Below are 19,288 nucleotides of genomic sequence, written 5' to 3'. Positions count from 1 at the left end.
AAAAAAAAGTAGATCTATATCACGAAGATAGCTTTCCCTTACTTACCTATCAAAAAAAAGGTAATTTCACCACTTAATTTTGTTGAATCTATGGTGGAAATGAGGTGAGGAGGAGGAGATGGCCGAAAGCTTGGAGAAGGAGGTGGATGGAATGAAGTGGGGAAAGTGAGTGGGTAGGTGTGGGCTGTCCAAAATATCTTGTTGGTCCCAGGTTACTAATGGCGCACCATAGGAAAATGCGCCATTAGTAACCCTGGTTACTAATGGCGCATCAGCAGACGGTGCGCCATTAGTAGTTTTGCAAAAAAGTAAAAATAATAAGTATATATACTAATGGCGCATCTCCTCTGAGTGCGCCATTACTAGTTTAAACTAGTAATGGCGCACTGTGAGACGATGCGCCATTAGTAGTTTTGCAAAAAAAGAATAAAACAAAATTTACAGTAATGGCGTACTGCCTGCTAGGTGCGCCATTAGTAGTTATAGATAGTAATGGCGCATTATGGACCAGATGCGCCATTAGTATGTATGGGAAGATGGAAAAAAATAATTCATACTAGTGGCGCACCCTGTTTACGGTGCGCCATTAGTGTCTTCCACACTAATGGCGTATCACAAACGGGTGCGCCATTAGTATATAGTAGTGGCGCACTACGTCCACGGTGCGCCATTAGAATCAATCCTATCTATAGCCCTTTTCCTAGTAGTGAAAGGCCGAACAGGCGGTCGTGAGAAAACCACCTAGCCGGAGGGTTTGGCCGATAGCCAAGGCTCCCTTAGCGACGACACCGTCTTTAAAGATGGGAGGAGGCATCCTTCCTGATTGTGACGGCACAGTGGAACTCTCAATGAAAGCACCAATGTCGGTGTCAAAACCGGCGGATCTCGGGTAGGGGGTCCCGAACTGTGCGTCAAGGTCGGATGGTAACAGGAGACAAGGGACACGATGTTTTTACCCAGGTTCGGGCCCTCTCGATGGAGGTAAAACCCTACTCCTGCTTGATTAATATAGACACCGGATAGGGTTAGGGTTACACAGAGTCGGTTACAATGGTAGGAGATCTTGAATATCCACATCGCCAAGTTTGCCTTCCACGCCAAGGAAAGTCCCATCCGGACACGGGACGAAGTCTTCAATCTTGTATCGTCATAGTCCAGGAGTCCGGCTGAAGGTATAGTCCGGCTATCCGAACACCCCCTAATCTAGGACTCCCTCAGTCGGCCCGCCAATTTGTCCCCGATCAGGCGGAGAGCGACGTCGACGACCCCGACTTGGGGGCGGCGGCGATGGAGGCCGACGCCAAAGGAGGAGGCGGCCTCAGGCCCTCGGCCACCTTTGCCGACTGGCCTGATGACTACTTTGAGGGGGAAATCGCCCCGCGCCACGAACCAAGAGCCGGCCACCATGGCGCGAGTTCGTCTGCCGCCTTGGGTGGTCTAGGCGGCGCGAGGAAGCGCCGCGTGGGGCCGGGTTCTCTCGACGGCCGTGAGAAGAAGTTCAAGGGGGCAGCCGCCGCAACCAGGCGGGAAGAGGCGGTCGTGAAGGCCAATCGCTTCCGCAAGGAGGTGAAGAAGCCGCCACTGGTCTCGGCGTAAGTGCTTCCATCTTTTGTCTTGTTTTCTTCTGGTGGATTTTGTACAAATCTTTTACATGCTATCTCTGTTCTAGAGCTCCCCTCACCCTTGGGAGGGTTACCGCCACCTCCATCATGGGGTCGGCAGAGACGTCCGCCTCCACTCGGCGGGTTGACCCTGCCGCCGACCTCCGGGAAGCGACAAAGCGGAACGCGCAGGAGAAGCACGACGAGGAAGAAGCCGCCCGTCGAGAGAAGGCGGAGGCCGAGAAGGCGGCCGCCTCCGCCCAAAAGAAGCTGGATGAGGCCGAAGCCGCCGTCGCGGCGAAACGGCAGGCCGAAGAGACCGCGCGCCGCCAGTCGGCGTTGTTCGTCATCCCGCTGAGCTCGGCGCGGCCTCCAGATCTCACGGAACGGGCTGGGGAAGCCGGCGGCGACTACCCCATCATGGAGCGAGAAGGCGGCGAGGCCTCCATGTCGGATACGGCGGCGCCGCCGCCGCCACCTCTACCACCGTCTGGGAGCATGCAAGGCGAACAGCCGGCGGCCCCGTCGGCGCCGCCGACTAAGGATGAGGCTGAGGCGTAGCTGCTCCTCCAAGACGCCTCGCCAACGCACCGCCGTCTTGGGAAGGCGATTTCGGTGCCACGCCCCTTGGAGACCGGCGCTGCCGGCTCGGCCATCCCAGACGTCGAGGCAAACGAGCGCCGCGCCCGTCGGGTGGGTGCGAGGAGGCGGCACAGGCCCGCTGAACCAGGCGCTTCTGGACGTCCAGGCGAAGCTGCGAGCCGAGGGCGACGCCATCCAGAACTGCACCAAGGCGCATCTGGCGTCGCGAGCGGCCGTTTGGGTATGTTTTCTTCTGACTTTGTTTTTCTTCTCTGTGGGGGCGCGCCAGTGCATCCACTGGGTGTAGTCCCCGAGTTTCGGGCCGGTTGCTGAGCAGGCGGGTCGGAACTCTATTGGCGAGTCTCTAAGCATTTTACTCTTGTTTGAAATATTTATCACAGGATTATCATAACCTCCGGGTCATTGCCTTCAACCGCAATGTTGAAGAGCTGGGCAAGCGGACCGCCGACTTGTCGGAGAGCCGGAGTGAGTTCTCCTTCTTCTTCGCGGGGGCGCGCTGGCGCACCCGCGGGCTGTAGTCCCCGAGATTCGGGCCGACTGTTGAGCAGTCATGCCTGATCTTCCCGGCGACCTTCTTTGATGACGACTTAACGCCTTCTTCTTTTTTCTTCAGAGGCCAACGCCGTTCTTCAGCAGCAGCTGGGCGAGGCCAACACCGCCTTGTGTGCCAAGGAGTCGGAGTGCGGCAAGCTCGTCGCAGAGCGCGACCTGCTGGCCACGCAGCTGGCGGAGCAGAAGGGGCTGCTCAAGAAGGCGCAGGAGGAGGCAGAGAAGAAAGAGGCTGCACTTCTGGCCGAGTTCGAGACTGAGCGCTCCTCCTGGACTGACAAGGAGGCGATGCTGACCTCCGGCTTCCATGAGATTGAGGATATCGTTGATGGTGAGTTTTCTTTACTCTCTTCTTTGAGCCGCCGACTGCGGGTCAGGCCGACTCCTGATTTTCTATCTTGCTTCTTTTTCGTCTTTGTCAGACTTCTTCCCTGGTCACACGCAAGCTGCCACACAGGCCATCGAGGCCAACCGCGAGGCGCGGAGGGCAACTGGCGAGGAGATTGCCGCCAACGCCCCCCGGACTCTTGACGAGCAGCTTCTGAGCATCGAGGCTTGTCTGCGCCCGGCCCACCGGATGCTGCGCCGGCTTCAGCGTGTCGGTGCCCAGGCGATTGCCGCCTTGTGGCCGGACATGTCGATTCTGCGCACTCCCAGTCGGACCGCCGACTGGCTGGAGGTCGCAGCCGGCCGTCTTGAGGCTTGGAAGGGCTCCTCGGCTCGGGCTGGAGCGCGCCAAGCCTTGGAATTCGTCAAGGCGTGGTATCCGGACCTGGACCTGGACCAGCTGGCCACGCTCCGGGCAGAGGCCCAGCCGGTCTGGCAGCCGCGGAAGACACCCTTGTCAAGCGTGCCGCGGCGATCGCCGAGTACGCCGATACCAGCGTCTTCATTCCTGAGCGGACTAACGACGGTGAGGAGGCGCCGCCGGAGTGGTTTGGGATGAACCCGGACTACGACGAGGACTCGGCGGAGGTGATCGGCTCCAGTGCCGAAGAGGGAGGCGAGACGGAGGTCGGAGACGAGACGGAGGCGCTAGAAGACGGAGCGGGGGACCAGCCTCAACTCGACCGCGCCTCCAGCAACGAGCCGCACCCGACCGAGCCGGCTGCCGCTGGAGATGATCAAGCCAAGACCGCCCAGCCGGCCGCCCCAGCGTCCGACACCGCCGTCTCCTCCGACCCTCCAAACCCGTCTGCTGCCTCCTAGGCTGCTGCTGCCTTGTCCTTATTTATCTGCTTTAATAGTCTTTGAAGAACTTTGTTAATTTGCACAATTCCACCCGCGGGGTGTATTTTGAACTCCAGTTCGAAGATTCGGCCAATCGGCCTATGTTATGTAAATATTTATCCGAGTTTTATCATTGCTTGCTCATTGCTCTATTGGCTTTTTCCTTTGCCGCCTTGCCCTTGTTGCCGTCTTTGCCAGTTGGACAGCCGCTCTGCGGACTGCCGCTAGGTCAAGTGCTTGGCTACTTTGGGGAGGCAAGTATTTGGCCGTTCTAGAGTCTTTTTAACAGGTTGGATAGAAAGCGGCAAGCCGACTGCTCAGGAGTCGGCTTCGCGAAGAGCGGCTGGAAAGCCGGCTTAAGCTATGCTTATGCTTTGAGTCCTTAGCCATTTTTCATGTGGGCGCCTATTCTTCCTTACTCCTGCCCCCCAAACAGTCGCTCTGCGAGCTGTGGCTTCTGACAGGAGACGGCTTAGGCACCACACACTACTTGTCCGACTGTAGGAAGCATTTCATAGCGCAAGGCGGCAAGTCCCCGGGCCGACTGGTCGAGCCCGGTGCCAAGCGGCGTAACAAAAAGTGGTATACTCGAAGGCATAATTCTTATCATACAGATAACAAAAAAGGCCAGTCCCCGAGCTCGTCTCGGGGGGCCCGAATTCTTGGTGCTTTAATACAAAGGGTAGCATGGTACATACTGCATCAACTGTAAAATCTTCGGAGAAGATTTGCATTCCATGGCCGTTCCGTCTCTTTGCCGGAGTCGTCCCTCTTGCGTGCTCGGGGCTTCTGAGCATCGATCAGATAGTAGGAGTTGTTGCCCAGCACTTTGCTGATGATGAAGGGGCCTTCCCAAGGCGCTGACAACTTGTGCTGGCCGGCTGTCCGCTGGATCAGTCGGAGCACAAGGTCACTGAGGGAGTCCTGGATTAGGGGGTGTTCAGATAGCCGGACTATACCTTCAGCCGGACTCCAGGACTATGAAGATACAAGATTGAAGACTTCGTCCCGTGTCCGGATGGGACTTTCCTTGGCGTGGAAGGCAAGCTTGGTGATGCGGATATTCAAGATCTCCTACCATTGTAACCGACTCTGTGTAACCCTAACCCTATCCGGTGTCTATATAAACCGGAGGGTTCTAGTCCGTAGGACAACTTCATCATACAACAATCATACCATAGGCTAGCTTCTAGGGTTTAGCCCCCTTGATCTCGTGGTAGATCTACTCTTGTACTACCCATATCATCAATATTAACCAAGCAGGAATAGGGTTTTACCTCCATCGAGAGGGCCCGAACCTGGGTAAAACATCGTGTCCCTTGTCTCCTGTTACCATCCAGCCTTGACGCACAGTTCGGGACCCCCTACCCGAGATTCGCCGGTTTTGACACCGACATTGGTGCTTTCATTGAGAGTTCCTCTGTGTCGTCGCTTTCGGGCTCGATGGCTCCTTCGATCATTAACGGCGATGCGGTCCAGGGTGAGACTTTTCTCCCCGGACAGATCTTCGCCTTCGGCGGCGTCGCACTGCGGGCCAATTCGCTTGGCCACCTAGAGCAGATCGAAAGCTACGCCCCTGGCCATCAGGTCAGGTTTGGAAGCCTAAACTACACGGCGGACATCCGCGGAGATTTGATCTTCAACGGATTCGAGCCACAGCCAAGCGCGCCGCGCTGTTTCGAGAGGCATGATCTAGCTCTGCCGCCGAGCAGTACCCTGGAGGCCGCACAAGCGCCGGTTCTGACCCTTAATTCTGAGTCTGTTGCGCCAATCGAGGATGAGCGGTTGGACGTCACCTCGGGGGCTACGATGTTAAAGGCGATCGAGCCGAACGTTAGCCCCGCGCTCCGCAAGGCCCGTGACCCCGAGGAGCCAGATTCTTCTCCGAACTTCGAGCCTCCCGCGCCCCTGCCGATCGAATCCGATTGGGCGCCTATAATGGAGTTCACCGCCGCGGACATCTTTCAGCACTCGCCTTTCGGAGATATCCTGAACTCTTTAAAGTCTCTCTCTTTGTTAGGAGAGCCCTGGCCGGACTACGGTCAGCAAGGATGGGATGCGGACGATGAAGAAATTCAAAACCCACCCACCACCCACTTTGTAGCCGCTGTCGACGACTTAACCAACATGCTTGACTTCGACTCCGAAGACATTGACGGTATGGATGACGATGCAGGAGATGAACAGGAACCAGCACTTGTAGGGCACTGGAAGGCCACCTCGTCATATGACATATACATGGTGGATACTCAAAAAGATGGAGATGGCGATGGAACAGCGGGGGATGACACCTCCAAGAAATAGCCAAAGCAAAAACGGTGATTCCGGCACCGGAGATAATAACACTCCGGACAGCGCCGAAGAACACCCCCTCCAGCAAGATTCGGCACAGGAAGATGGAGAAGCTAGCCCTCATGAGAGAGCGGCGGATCGAGAAGCTGAGGACGATAACTATATGCCTCCCTCGGAAGACGAGGCAAGCCTCGACGACGACAAATTCGTCGTACCATCAGACCCCGCCGAACAAGAGTGTTTCAAACGCAGGCTTCTAGCCACGGCAAGCACCCTCAAGAAAAAGCAGCAACAACTTAGAGCTGATCAAGACTTGCTAGCTGACAGATGGACTGAAGTCCTTGCGGCCGAAGAGTATAAACTCGAACGCCCCTCCAAGAACTACCCAAAGCGCAGGCAGCTACCCCGATCAAAGGAGGAAGCACCTATATCACCAGCGCACGACATGGCAGACTGGCCACCTCGCGGCCGCGTCAGAGAGGCCTCGCGTCCCTCCACCCAAGCCATGCCCCGGCGCCGTTCAACTAAGGCACGGGAGAATGCGCCAGACCTGCGAGACGTGCTGGAGGACAAGGCAAGGCAGACAAGATCGATCTATGAATCGCGCAGGCGCCCCACGGAATGTGATGGTGATCGTCATTCCGGATACAACAAATCCGTCTGGGCCGAACACAACAGACATAGCTCCTTCGAGCTGCGTCGCGATATAGCCCAGTACAGAGGCGCCGCACACCCACTATGCTTCACAGATGAAGTAATGGATCATAAAATCCCAGAGGGTTTCAAACCCATAAACATCGAATCATATGATGGCACAACAGATCCTACGGTATGGATCGAGGATTATCTCCTTCATATCCACATGGCCCGCGGCGATGATCTACACGCCATCAAATACCTCCCGCTCAAACTTAAAGGACCGGCCCGGCATTGGCTTAACAGCCTGCCAGCAGACTCAATCGATTCTTGGGAGGACCTAGAAGCCGCATTCCTCGACAACTTCCAGGGCACTTATGTGTGACCACCAGATGCCGATGACTTAAGCCACATAATTCAGCAGCCAGAGGAATCGGCCAGGCAATTCTGGACACGGTTCCTAACAAAGAAAAACCAGATAGTCGACTGTCCGGACGCAGAGGCCCTAGCGGCCTTCAAGCATAACATCCGCGACGAGTGGCTCGCCCGGCACCTGGGACAGGAAAAGACGAAGTCCATGGCAGCCCTCACGACACTCATGACCCGCTTCTGCGCGGGAGAAGACAGCTGGCTTGCTCTCAGTAACAACTTAACAAAGAACCCTGGTAATTCGGATACCAAGGACAAAAGTGGTAGGACACGTCGGAATAAGCAAAAGCGCCACGTTAGTAGCGACAGCAATGAAGATACGGCAGTTAATGCAGGATTCAGAGGCTATAAATCCGGTCAGCGGAAAAATCCATTCAAAAAGAATACCCAGTGCCCGTCCAGTTTGGACCGAATACTCGACCGCTTGTGCCAGATACATGGCACCCCCGAAAGGCCGGCCAATCACACCAACAGGGATTGTTAGGTGTTCAAGCAGGCAGGCAAGTTAAGAGCCGAATATAAAGACAAGGGGCTGCGTAGCGATGACGAGGAGGAGCCCAGGACGCCAAACAATAATGGACAGAAGGGTTTTCCCCCACAAGTGTGGACAGTGAACATGATATACGCAACCCACATTCCCAAGAGGGAGCGGAAGCGTGCGCTACGGGACATATACGCGATGGAGCCAGTCGCCCCAAAGTTCAACCCATGGTCCTCTTGCCCGATCACTTTTGATCGAAGGGACCATCCCACTAGCATCCGTCACGGCGGCTTTGCCGCATTGGTTCTTGACCCAATCATCGACGGATTTCACCTCACAAGAGTCCTCATGGACGTCGGAAGTAGCCTGAACCCGCTTTACCAAGATACAGTGCGGAAAATGGGCATAGATCCCTCGTGGGTTAAGCCCACAAAAACGACCTTTAAAGGCGTTATACAAGGTGTAGAGGCCAACTGTACAGGCTCAGTGACACTTGAAGTGGTCTTCGGATCCCCGGATAATTTCCCAAGCGAAGAATTAATCTTCGATATAGTCCCGTTTCGTAGTGGCTATCATGCCCTGCTCGGGCGAACCGCATTTGCAAAGTTCAATGCGGTGCCGCACTACGCATATCTCAAGCTCAAGATGCCAAGCCCTCGAGGAGTAATCACGGTCAATGGAAACACCGAACGCTCCCTCCGCACGGAGGAGCACACGGCGGCTCTCACAGCAGAAGTACAAAGCAGCCTTCTTAGGCAATTCTCTAGTCCGGTCGTTAAAAAGCCAGACACTGCCAAGCGCGCCCGGAGTAACCTACAAGAAGACCGCCTGGCACGTTCAGAGCATGCGTAGCAATGCGGCCCCAACCCCAGCCCTCGCAACATAGCGAAACCAGTGCCTCGCGTACATAACTACGCTCTCGAAATACCATGGACGTAGGGGAAGGGGCACAATAAACGGCCAGCCCACAATACGGCTTAAAACGTACTAGGGGCTGCCGAATTCCTTTTTTTATTTTTTCTTACTTTTAGGACTCCATACTTCGGACGACCTGTTCGGCAATTCAGCTGCCGCACAAACGGTGCAAGCTCCAGGGAGGCAGACAAGCCATGCCGCATTATGGAACCCCCAGGTGGACTCTGTTCGAGCAATATACCTGTTTTGAATATAATTCCGTGGCCTGCCCCTGGCCAGGACATGTTAAATAGTCCAACATCTTTCGCTTATCGCACTACTTGTATCGTTCTGCTCTTATAGCAGCCCTTATATAAACAATGCATAGCTTTCTATCTATTTTTTGCATTATCCTCTTTTCATATGTTTATGACATGTTGCACCCGTACACTATGGTACGGCAAAATACGCCAGGGGCTGTAGCACCCATAAATACGGCGTGAGAAGTCCGTACACTTTCACAAGTGCGGCACCCCAAACTTATAGCACTATATGCATCGGCTCCGAATCATGATTTGGGTCAATAGTTGGGTTTGCCCGGCTCCTATGTTTTGGTGCCTTACGTTCCGCTATATCGGCTAAGGTAGCACTAGGAGAACCACTGCGATTGTGCCCTGGTTGAGCTGGGTTAAGCACCTCAGTGGAGAAAGCTAAAACTGACTGTCATGATGAGGCGAGAGACCAGTCGCTGTTCGAGATGTTTTACAAGTCCCTAAAGGCTTATGCCGCTTCGAGCGAGGAGCCGACTTTGTCCGGCCAAGGCGTGGATAGCGCCCCGAACTCGGTCTTCCGAACAAGGGGCTTCGCCGAAATTTAAAATTATAGAGTTCTATGGCTAAGTGAGAGTGTTCAAGCATTATAGTCCGATTGCCTGGTTCGTTGTGCTGAGCGCCTCCCTCGAAGGACCCAACTATGGGAAAAAGAGCACTCAGGTTTATCCCGAACACCCCAGCACTAGTGGCATGGGTGCAGAAGCCGACGACTGGCCATCTCTCAATTTTTCTATAAACGGACGCACAGAAAGTAATATTTTAAATTCAATAAGCATTGCTTAGCGCATATGAACAAGTTTTCAGCGCACAGGATAAACACGAGCGAGTTCATTCAAAAATTACATCCTTTGTACATTCGTCTGCCACAAGGAGGGCACCCACAAGAACATCCTTATAGTAGTTCTCGGGCTTGCGATGCGCTTTCCCCGGCGGCAGCCCGTCCTTCACAAGCTTCTCACCGTCCAGCTTACCCCAGTGCACCCTTACACGGGCAAGGGCCCTACGGGCACCTTCGATGCAGACGGAGCGCTTGATGACCTCGAGCCTTAGACAGGCCTCCACCAGCCGTCGCACCAGCCCGAAGTAGCTCCCAGGCAGGGCCTCTCCGGGCCACAGCCAAACTAAGAAGCCCTTCATGGCACGTTCGGCCGCCTTGTGGAGCTCGACCAGCTGTTTCAGCTGGTCGCTCAAGGGCACAGGGTGTCTGGCCTCAGCATACTGAGACCAGAACACCTTCTCCATCGAGCTGCCCTCTTCGGCACGGTAGAATGCGGCGGCATCGGATACGCTGCGGGGAAGATCTGCAAATGCCCCTGGAGAGCTCCCGATTCGGGTAAGTAACAAGTAATTTACTTTTCTACTTCTGCTTTGCATAAAGAATGCCTTATCCGCCGCTATCTTTTTCACCTCCTCCAACTCTTGGAGGGCCTTTTGGGCTTCAACCTTAGTGGACTTGGCAGTCTCAAGGGCCGCCGCGAGCTCGGATGCTTGCGTCCTTGACTCAAGCTCCAAACTCTCATGTTTTTTCATGAGAGCCTACAGCTCTTGCTGCACCTCGCCGACCTGGGCCTCAAGTTTCTCTCGCTCGGTGCGCTCCGCGGCCGCTTTCTCTTCGGCCCCGGACAGCGCCTGCTTGAGGGTTGCCACCTCAGTCGTGGCCCCTACAATAAGCAGTACAATCCTGTTATTTTTTGCAATCACGTCTTTCTATAGGCAGTTTTTCTATAAGGTATTTCTTACCTTCTCTCTCCTCGAGCCGCTGCTTGGCAAGGCCGAGCTCTTGCTCGGTCCGCTCGAGGCCCTGTTTCAGGGCATCCACCTCCGCAGTCAGTGCGGCGGTGGCTAACAGCGAAGCCTGCATACGCATATTGACTCTTTGTTATTAGACTCCTGCGAAATTTATTAGATCCTCTATTCGGCTTTTCTTTCCGAACGCCAAACAGAGCATCAGGGGCTACTGTCTATGAGGTTATATTTTTACATATTTTCTACTCACCTTGAAGCCTGTTAGAAGGCTAGCACAAGGGACCGTTGGTCCGCTCTTGGTGGACTGAACCTTCTGAATCACCGCACTCATAATGGTACGGTGCTCCTCGTCGATGGAGGCGCTGTCAAGCACCTCTAGGAGATTGTCCGGCACCTCCGGTTGGACGGAGGCCGCCGGTTCAGAAGGCTTGCTCCTCTTGGAAGGAGTTCGCCTACCGTAGTCCGGAACTGTTGAAGGTTCCGGCGCTGTGTCCGGCTCAAAGCCGGACTTGGAGCCCTGGGGGGTTTTGTCCCCTTTATTCCTGGGGTCCGGGAGATCGCCTTGCGGCTTCTCCAGGACCACCTCCTCCTGCCCCAGAGCTTGTTGCGACGCCACTTCGGCGTCACCCACAGTGTGGGGGGAGACAGCGGGCGGAACTGAGTTCACGTCCGATGAATCCAGGGAGCCACTCGACGACTCGTCGAGTTCGGCCCGGGGCGGTCTGCATAATTACAATCGGCATTAGGGAAAGCTGTGCAAACAAGAGAACGTCATGAGTTATTCTGATGTCCGAACTTACGATTTCGCCGGATGCTTGGCCCTGTTTGGCCACTCCTCCTCGTCCTCTTCGGCATCGAGGGAGTAGTCCGGCGGAGGGGTCTTCCTCTTCCTGGACCCTTCGGCCTCCCCCGTTGGGGCGGCCTTCCTTTTCTATCCTCCCCCTGCTGGAGGGGGAGAGGTTTCTCCTTCCTCCTCCTCGTTTCCACGGGAGGAGAGCGTCTCGGACTCGTCGGAGGACGAGTCCGACACCACCATATTACGGGAACTCTTTCGAGTCCCCGTGGCCTTCTTCTCCGGCACCACATAAGGCGCCGGAACCAGCAGCTTTGCTAGGAGAGCAGGGGCTGGGTCTTCGGGCAAGGGAGCCGGACAGTTTATCGGTCCGGACTTCGCCTTACAAGCCTGTCAAAGGTAGGGGAGTTTAGATCCCGCATAGAGTCAAACTATGAAAAAAATTAACATCTTGTAAAAGGTGCAAATAGCTTACCTCGCTAGCGTGACGCTGCAAGCTGTATCCGCGGTCCTCGGAAGCGGATGTGGGTGACTCGGCGCCTTTGGTTAGCACCTTCCAGACATCTTCATACGTCATGTCGAAGAGCCTGCTGAGGGTTTGGTGTTGCGCCGGGTCGAACTCCCACGGATTGAAGTCCCGTTGTTGACACGGGAGGATCCGGCGGACAAGCATAACCTGGATTACGTTGACAAGCTTGATCGGCTTGTTCACCAGGGACTGGATGCATGTTTGCAATCCGGTCACTTCTTCCTCGTCGCCCCACGACAGGCCCGTCTCTTTCCAGGACATAAGCCTCGTGGGGGGTCCGGATCGGAACTCGGGGGCCGCGGTCCATTCTGGATCGCGTGGCTCGGTGATGTAAAACCACCCGGATTGCCACCCCTTTAGGGTCTCCACGAAGGAGCCCTCGAGCCATAGGACGTTGGGCATCTTGCCCTCCATGGCACCTCCGCACTCCGCCTGGCTGCCGTGCACCACCTTGGGCTTGACGTTAAAGGTCTTGAGCCAAAGGCCGAAATGGGGGCAGGTGCGGAGGAAAGCCTTGCACACGACGATAAACGCCGAGATGTTGAGGATGAAGTTCGGGGCCAGATCGTGGAAATCCAGGCCGTAGTAGAACATGATCCCCCGGACAAAGGGGTGGAGTGGAAAACCCAGTCCGCGGAGGAAGTGGGGAAGGAAAACTACCCTCTCATGGGGCCTTGGGGTGGGGAGAAGTTGCCCCTCCTCGGGAAGCCGGTGCGCGATGTCCTTGGACAAGTATCCGGCCTTCCTCAGCTTTTTTACATGGCCCTCCGTAATGGAGGAAACCATCCATTTGCCTCCCGCTCCAGACATTGCTGGAGAAGGTTGAGATGGGAAGTGCGGGCTTGGGCGCTGGAGCTCGAGTGCGCGGAAAATGGGAAGGCAAAGGAGGAAGAAGGCGTAGGTAAAAAGGTGGATCCTTATCCCCTTATATGGGCGGATGCGGCTGTGCATCCCCACCAGCCTAGTAAAACTCGCTTGCCTCCCAAGCGCTATGATAAATGGTGCGGTTGGGTTACCCACGTCCGTATTGATGAGAATCCCGTAAAGGGAGGAACACAATCTCTGCTTTGACAAGACGTGCCAAGGGAACCGCCTCGCAAAACGTGCTGAGGCGGAAAAATAAAAACGATTTGAGTAAAGGACTTGGCCGTAGTGTGATGTCACGCTGCGGAATACGTCAGCAGATTGGATTTGTGTTAATATTATTCTCTCTATGGCAATATGTGCAAACTTATTTTGCAGAGCCGGACACTATTCTTGGTGTTTAAAATCTTCTTGAAGAACTTGGAGGAGGAACCCGCCTTGCAATGCCGAAGACAATTTGCGCGCCGGACTCGTCATCATTGAAGCTTGGTTCAGGGGCTACTGAGGGAGTCCTGGATTAGGGGGTGTTCGGATAGCCGGACTATACCTTCAGCCGGACTCCAGGACTATGAAGATACAAGATTGAAGACTTCGTCCCGTGTCCGGATGGGACTTTCCTTGGCGTGGAAAGCAAGCTTGGCGATGCGGATATTCAAGATCTCCTACCATTGTAACTGACTCTGTGTAACCCTAACCTTATCCGCTGTCTATATAAACCGGAGGGTTCTAGTCCGTAGGACAACTTCATCATACAACAATCATACCATAGGCTAGCTTCTAGGGTTTAGCCCCCTTGATCTCGTGGTAGATCTACTCTTGTACTACCCATATCATCAATATTAATCAAGCAGGAGTAGGGTTTTACCTCCATCGAGAGGGCCCGAACCTGGGTAAAAACATCGTGTCCCTTGTCTCCTGTTACCATCCAGCCTTGACGCGCAGTTCGGGACCCCCTACCCGAGATCCGCCGGTTTTGACACCGACAGTCGCCCTCTTGGAAAGATCTCGACCTGACCATCCTGTTGTAGTATCGGCGTAGGCTCTGCTGGTAGATGCTGGATCGGCTGAGTGCCAACAGCCGGCCCTCTTCCAGCAGATCGACGCCGTCTTGACGTGCTTCTTCTGCTTCCTCATCGGTGTACATGGTGACTCGCGGGGAGTCGAACTCTATGTCTGTGGGGATGACGGCTTCAGCACCATAGACGAGGAAGAAGGGCGTGAAGCCGGTGGACTTGTTTGGGGTCGTGCGCAGACTCCACAGGACGGCTGGCAACTCATCAAGCCAACAACCGGCCGAACGCTCCAGTGGTTCGACCAGTCGAGGCTTGATGCCAGACAGGATGAGGCCATTTGCCCGCTCCACCTGGCCGTTTGACTGCGGATGGGCAACGGATGCTAAGTCCAGTTGGATGCCCTGCGTCGCGCAGAAACGGGCCAAGGCGCCTTTGGCAAAGTTGGTGCCGTTGTCGGTGATGATACTGTGTGGTATGCCGTACCGAATCGTGATGTCGGCGATGAAAGTCACGGCAGTCGGACCATTCAACTTCTTGATGGGATTTACTTCTATCCACTTGGTGAACTTGTCCACCGCGACAAGTAGGTGAGTCAGGCCTCCTCGTGCCGTCTTGAAGGGTCCCACCATATCCAGGCCCCAAACCGCAAAGGGCCAGGCGATGGGGATAGTCTTGAGCGCTGAAGCCGGCTGATGCGGTTTGGAGCGAAACTTCTGGCACCCCTTGCACTTCTGGACCAACTCCTTGGCCTCTTCTAGGGCAGTCGGCCAAAAGAAACCATGACGAAAGGCTTTGGCGACGAGGGCTCTTGAGGCCGCATGGTGGCCGCACTCGCCTTGGTGGATGTCTCTGAGAATTGCTTGGCCTTGCTCCGGCTCGACGCAACACTGGTAGACACCAGTGACGCTGCGCCTGACCAGCTCTCTGTTGACTATGGTGCAGGCTGCCGCTCGGCGTTGTACTTGCCGAGCCAAGGTTTCATCGGTTGGCAGCTCTTTGTTCACTAGGAACTTGAGGATGGGCTGCGCCCATGAGGGTGCTGCTATTTCTTCGACTGCCAAAACTGCGACTTGGACGAGGGTGGCTGGGCCAGGAGGCGGCGGGCTGGAGTCCGCGGCCGTTTGCTGGATTGATGAAGTCCCCGGGCCGACTGGCGCAGTCCCCGGGCCGAGCTCTAGAGTCTTTGATCTGGTTGCCGCAGTCCCCGGGCCGAGTTCTGAAGTCCCCGGGCCGGCTTCGACTGCGGCATTCTTGGAGCCATCTGAAGGAGTTCTTGTGCCGTCTGCTGGGGCTCTTGAGTCGGATCCGACTTCTTCAGGGGGAGCCGGCACAAAGATGGAGTCTGACTCTGGCGAAGGCTTGATAGACGGCTTGAGGAGGCGCTGAAGGGTGACGCTGGATGGTATTGCTTGGCGTGTGGAGCCGATTCGTGCCAGGGTATCTGCTTGGTCGTTGTCATTTCTTGGTACGTGGAGGAACTCGCACCCCTCAAAATATCTACTGAGTTGCTGCACGAGGAAGCGGTAGCTCGCCATGTTTGCATCCTTGGCGTCCCAGTCGCCAGATGACTGCTAGACCACCAAGTCGGAGTCGCCATAACACAGGATCCGGCGAATGCCAAGTTCTTTGGCAAGCCGGAGCCCGTGAATGAGCGCCTCGTATTCGGCGACGTTGTTGGAGGCGGCAAAATGGATCTGCAGCGCATACTTGAGCTTGTCGCCTTTGGGAGAAGTGAGGACAATGTCGGCTCCCAAGCGAGTGCGCATCTTGGAGCCGTCGAAATGCATCCGCTAATGGGTGGAGTTGAGCGCTGGCGGCAGGTACTGGGTCTCGGCCTAGTCGACGAGGAAGTCGGCCAGTGCTTGCGACTTGACGGCGGTGCGGGGCTGATAGTAGATCGTGTAGGGGGGCAACTCTATGGCCCATTTTGAAGGAAATATGCCCTAGAGGCAATAATAAAGTTATTATTTATTTCCTTAATTCATGATAAATGTTTATTATTCATGCTAGAATTGTATTAACCGGAAACATAATACATGTGTGAATACATAGACAAACAGAGTGTCACTAGTATGCCTCTACTTGACTAGCTTGTTAATCAAAGATGGTTAAGTTTCCTAACCATAGACAAAGGAGTTGTCATTTGATTAACAAGGTCACATCATTAGTTGAATGATCTGATTGACATGACCCATTCCATTAGCTTAGCACCCGATCGTTTAGTATGTTGCTATTGCTTTTATCCATGACTTATATATTGTAACGCCCTCGATGCGACTATATCTCCTACGTGTCGGAGCACGACTTAGAGGCATAAGCGCATCGAAAGCAATGTCGCAAGTGAGGTAATCTTCACACAATCCCATGTAATAAATAAGGGGAAAGATACATAGTCGGCTTACAATCGCCACTTCACACAAGTACATAAATAACATCCATCATACATGTTTCACACAAAGGTCCTACTACGGAACCAAATTAATAGAAGAAAACCCCACATGCTAACAGGATCCCCGAATCAACCCGATTGGACTCCACTACCGATCATATGGGAAGGACACATAGTAACGGCCACGTTCCTCATCGAACTCCCACGTGAGCTTGGTGGCATCATCTGCACTGGCATCGGTGGCACCTGAAACTGTTGTGATAATATCTGTGAGTCACGGGGACTCAGCAATCTCACACCCGCGAGATCAAGACTATTTAAGCTTAAGGTAGGATGGGGGAAGTGAGGTGGAGCTGCAGCAAGCGGCTAGCATATATGGTGGCTAACATCGTAAAAGAGAGCAAGAAGAGGAGCAAAGCACGGTCGAGATACTAGTAGTGATCAAGAAGTGATCCTGAACTACTTACGTCATGCATAACTCCAACACCGTGTTCACCTCCCGGACTCCTGCCGAGAAGAGACCATCACGGTAACACACGCGGTTGGTGTATTTTAATTTAGATCAACTTTGGGTTTTCTACAACCGGACATTAACAAATTCCCATCTGCCTCATAACCGCGGGCACGGCTTTCGAAAGATAATACCCTGCAGGGGTGTCCCAACTTAGCCCATGATAAGCTCTCACGGTCAACGAAGGATATTCCTTCTACCGGGAAGACCCGATCAATCTCGGAATCCCGGACTACAAGACATTTCGACAGCAATAAAACAAGTCCAGCAAAGCCGCCCGATTGTGCCGACAAATCCTGATAGGAGCTGCACATATCTCGGTCTCAGGGCACATCCGGATAGGTCAGCCTACGAGTAAAACCAAGCCTCGAGTTGCCCCGTGGTGGCCCTGCAGTCTGCCCGGTTCGGGCCAGCACCCAGAGGAGCACTGGTCCGGGGGGGCTAAAATAAAGATGACCCTTGGGCTCGCGAAAACCCAAGGGAAAAGGTGGTAGGTGGTGGCGAATGGTAAAACCAATGTTGGGCCTTTCTGGAAAAGTCTTATTCAAAGCGAACTGTCAAGGGGATCCCATAAATCACCCAACCATGTAAGGAACGCAAAAATCCGGGAACATAACACCGGTATGACGGAAACTAGGGTGGCAAGAGTGGAACAAAACACCAGGCAAAAGGCCGAGCCTTCCACCCTTTACCAAGTATATAGATGCATTAAGTAAAATAAGATATATTGTGATATCCCAAAGTAAACCATGTTCCAACAAGGAACAATATCTCCATGTTCCAATAAGGAACAAACTTCATCTTCACCTGCAACTAACAACGCTATAAGAAGGGCTGAGCAAAGCGGTAACATAGCCAATCAACGGTTTGCTAGGACATGGATGGTTAGAGGCTGACATGTCAATATGGGTGGCATGATAAGGCAAGTGGTAGGTATCGCAGCATAGGCATAGCAAAAGAGGGAGCATCTAGCAAGCAAAGATAGAAGTGATTTCGAGGGTATGGTCATCTTGCCTGCAAGATTGTCAGAGTTGACGAAAGCTTGATCCTCGTAAGCGTTCTCAACAGGGTCCTCGTTCACGTACTCGTCTCCCGGCTCTACCCAAGACAAGAACAACAAGCAAAGGGGACAACCATCAATCATGATGCAATGCGCAAGCAGCATGATGCAGGACATGGTATGATATGCGAGATGTGGTATGCAATGCATATGCGTGCTCCGGAAGGGAAAAGATGAACCGGGCATAATCTTGGCAAACCAAGTATGCCACTGGAAAGATTAGATGATTTCGGTTGAAATCGATATAAAGATCACCGGAATCGGATGCACGGTTTGCAAATGACAAGCAAAACAAGAATGACTAGAATCTGCCATTAACAGCATGATGCAACTTAGCAAGCAACAAGAAATTAAGCTACTGCACCCAAACATAGCAACAAAGCATATAACAGCGATCTACTCAAGATGCTCGACAAAAGATGAACACTGAGCTACGGCTAAATCACACCACAACAGGTTCAAACAAGCATGGCAAAAGTGCACATAACAACAGGTTCACAGACTTAGTGAAAATACTAACATGTCAGAATTTAACATCAGGATGGCATGTTCAGAGCAAGATAATAACATGCTACAGGTTCAGAACATAGCAAATTTTGGCATGGCATGAATCTATTCAAAGCACTTGATAAAAGTCTCTTACTGACCATAAGCCAGAAAGGACCAGAAAATACATTAACAAGCAAGTCAATTAAGCAAGTTTCGTTACAGATTTCAGACTTAGCAGAAATCTGGACATGGCAGAAAACAGATAACGGGTAGGCATGTTCGTGAGCTCGATGCGCTCACTACAGAGCCTTTCATGACAAACTAAGCATGCACTCATCAAGAAGACATGGCATAGTAAATAATCATGGCAAGAACAACAATAATACATGCAAGGATCAACTACAACAAGCTTGGCAAAATTGAATAACAAGTATACAATCTGCCAGGAAACAATATCAAGCAAAAGTAGAGCACGATTGACTCAAGCTAATGCACTCCAAAATTACCAACAAAGGCAGGAATGGATAGAGGACATCCATGTTCCCAAATCATCCTTACTGATCATGCCCAAAATATGCATAGATCTCTCGGAAACAACATGAACATATGGCATGAAAATAATAACAGGCAGGGACTTAGTGAAATCACTGTCTCTGAAATCAGCAACATCATCATCCCTAGTTTGCATGCTTATTCTAGCCACCACAAGTATCACAAAAATACAAGGCAAAATTCTCTGGAAAGGTAGCATGGCATATTACAAAATACATGTAGATCTCAACTCCATAGGATGCACACATCAATCATGGCAAAAATGACAAAAGTGCAAGATCTGATAATAAACAGG

At 53.3% G+C, this 19,288-nt stretch overlaps 1 pseudogene; it reads right to left on the bottom strand.

Moving 5' to 3' along the window:
* LOC123114636 (uncharacterized) overlaps window positions 1-12,925 on the bottom strand; it is a 47,813-nt pseudogene extending 34,888 nt beyond the window's left edge.
* Window positions 12,926-19,288: the final 6,363 nt, after the last annotated feature.

The sequence above is a fragment of the Triticum aestivum genome, chromosome 5B (assembly GCF_018294505.1).
Source record: "Triticum aestivum cultivar Chinese Spring chromosome 5B, IWGSC CS RefSeq v2.1, whole genome shotgun sequence".
NCBI lineage: Eukaryota > Viridiplantae > Streptophyta > Magnoliopsida > Poales > Poaceae > Triticum > Triticum aestivum.
This window is presented reverse-complemented; position numbering and strand designations above follow the sequence as displayed.